This window comes from Coregonus lavaretus (genome assembly GCF_964263955.1).
Source record: "Coregonus lavaretus genome assembly, chromosome: 40".
Lineage (NCBI taxonomy): Eukaryota > Metazoa > Chordata > Actinopteri > Salmoniformes > Salmonidae > Coregonus > Coregonus lavaretus.
Genome location: NC_140027.1, coordinates 10281909 through 10284844, shown reverse-complemented (window position 1 = coordinate 10284844; position 2936 = coordinate 10281909). Strand labels below are relative to the sequence as shown.

The following is a 2936-nucleotide window of genomic DNA, read 5'->3' as shown; positions in this document are numbered from 1 at the left end:
AGGCCACTGATGTCATTCAAAATTCAAGTGGTTGCACATACAGTACATGACCAAAAGTATGTGGACACCTGCTCGTCGAACATCTCATTGCAAAATCATGGGCATTAATATGGAGTTGGTCCCTCCTTTCGGGAAGACTTTCAACAAGATGTTGGAATATTGCTGCGGGGACTTGCTTACATTCAGCCACAAGAGCATTAGTGAGGTCAGGCACTGATAATGGCCGATTAGCCCTAGCTCACAGTCGGCTTTCCAATTCATCCCAAAGGTGTTTGATGGGGTTGAGGTCAGGGATCTGTGCAGGCCAGTCAAGTTCTTCCACACCGACTCGACAAACCATTTCTGTATGGACCTCGGTTTGCGCGTGGGGGCATTGTTATGCTGAAAGAGGAAAGGGCCTTCCCCAAACTGTTGCCACAAAGTTGGAAGCACAGAATCGTCTAGAATGTCATTGTATGCTGTAGCGTTAAGATTTCCCATTACTGGAACCATGGAAAAACAGCCCAAGACCATTATTCCTCCTCCACCAAACTTTACAGTTGGCACTATGTATTGGGGCAGGTAGCGTTCTCCTGGCATCCGCCAAACCCAGATTTGTCCTTTTTTGCGAATGCTCGGCCATGGAAACCCATTTCATGAAGCTCCCGACAAACAGTTATTGTGCTGACGTTGCTTCCAGAAGCAGTGTGAAACTTGGTAATGAGTGTTGCAATCGAGGACAGACTATTTTTACGAGCTACGTGCTTCAGCACTCAGCGGTCCGGTTCTGTGAGCTTGGGTGGCCTACCACTTCGCGGCTGAGCTGTTGTTGCTCCTAGACTTTTCCACTTCACAATAACAGCACTTACAGTTGACCGGGGCAGCTCTAGCAGGGCAGTACTTTGACGAACTGACTTGTTGGAAAGGTGGCATCCTATGACGGTGCCATGTTGAAAGTCACTGAGCTCTTCAGTAAGGCCATTCTACTGCCAATGTTTCTCTATGGAGATTGCATGGCTGTGTGTTCGATCTTATACACCGGTCAGCAACGGGTGTGGCTGAAATAGCCGAATCCACTAATTTGAAGGGGTGGCCACATACTTTTATGGCCACAATACACATTTTTGCTCATCCATTTAACACACATCCATGTACATTCACTGAAAAAATAGGAGGATTATATAACATGTAACTTTGTATTCAGACATCTTAAAAGTCACATTTCTGTATTAGGTCTATCCTTTAGCCTGTATTTTGGTCTGAGTGACTCCAAGATGCTCCTTTCAAAAAGTTGAATTGAAAACAGTATTGGTATTGTTGAATTCGATTTTCATAACAGCAAGCTAGAATTGATGGTTTGGTTAGCTAAACTAACAAATCTGTTTGTTTGGTTACCACGTCAACTATTGTAGCTATCTAGTAAACTTGCAAGCTACTTCATTTATAGGTTCAATCCTGTCGGTGATTTGGCTCAAAATCTTGCTAAAAATGAGACAACTCATACTTTTTGCATGTCCAACCAACCAGCCATTATGATGCAATATGATTACTTTGATAAAGTCAGTTAAATTACGAGGAAACCCCAATGTTGATTCAGCCTATTTTTGCCTGGAGGGAGGGAATACACTCCAGGATGTGTGACTGTGGTTATTGTCATGGCTGTAATGTCATTTTGTTTGTTATTCGACTGTGAGAGGTGTGGCCAGGTGGGGGAGTAAGCTGCAGAAAGAGTATAAGACAGGACTGCAAGGGGCAGAGAGACACTCATCTACTACTGAGGTCCAGAAGACATCACCAAGACAACCAGGCATCAATCAGTCAGCATCTTCCAACTATCAGAGGTTGGTTTGCTTTCACTGAGCATATTCTCAGATGTATACAGGTGGATAGGTGTCTAAGGGTGGTCTGGTGTATACAGGTGGACAGGAGTATTTAGGTGGACAGGTGTGTAAGGCTGGACTGGTGTAGGTGGACTGTTGCTTACAAGAGTATATTGGTGGACAACTGTATAATGTGACATCCTAACAACACTGTTTATCTCATTTGCTAGAGGATGATGACCCAGTGTGTGTGTGTGTTAACATACCATGTTCTATGTGCTTCAGGATGAAGATCCAGAGTGTGTTACTGCTGTTTTCTCTAGTGGGCGTGCTGTTAGCAAGCTCACTCAATAGCGATAACTCTGAGAAAGGTACGAATTTTGTGTGTGTGTGTGTGCGTGTGCGTGTGTGTTTGTGTACTACTAATACTGTTGGTTTTAATCTTAAATAATTTGATATGATGACAAATCTTCCCCAAGAGGATAGTGCCATGGAAAAGTCGGAGAATGGAGCTGTGAAAGCCATTGCAGAAGAGGAAGCATCACGTATGTACATATAGCTATCTACTGTATGTTTCTATCAATCTCTGAGCCTATCTATCTATCTGAAGATCATGCATGCCAAAGAGAAGTTACTAGAGGTTTATAACAACGGTGAAGGCTAACTCCATGTCTCCTGTTGATTAGCATGGTGGTTCTTTCATCATCATCATCATCATTATCATCATCATCATTATTATCATTGCTGATGAGGTACCAGAATGAGGTCACGGACGATCCTTTCCTGTCTCCATATGGAATCAACATAACTAATATTAGCCTACATTGCCCTACATCCATCCATTCATGATGGCAATGTTGTAGGGTTGACATGTTGTATTGTGATCCTCCAATAAACTTGGCCTTTCATGCATACATGTCTAGAAGTGTTGTTCATTCAATTTTACAATGTTAACATGACCATACAAAACCACACACAATGCACTTCACAATTGTTACGAAACCACCTAGCCAGCTTATGAATACGCCTGCACTCGCTGGGTCTATTGCAGTGTCGCTAGCGTAACTACGTTTGAGCCTTCAAAATGGGTTTACACCAGAGGAGGCTGGTGGGAGGAGCGACAGGAGGACGGGCTCA

The 2936-nt window shown here is 43.5% G+C and overlaps 1 long non-coding RNA gene across 1 annotated transcript; it reads left to right on the top strand.

Annotated features, from left to right (window-relative positions):
* The first annotated feature begins 1753 nt into the window (after positions 1-1753).
* On the top strand, positions 1754-2711 carry LOC311113733. Its single transcript, XR_014611030.1, has 4 exons — positions 1754-1820; positions 2085-2170; positions 2279-2344; positions 2486-2711. It is a non-coding gene; the product is annotated as an uncharacterized lncRNA (long non-coding RNA).
* The last annotated feature ends 225 nt before the right edge of the window (positions 2712-2936 follow it).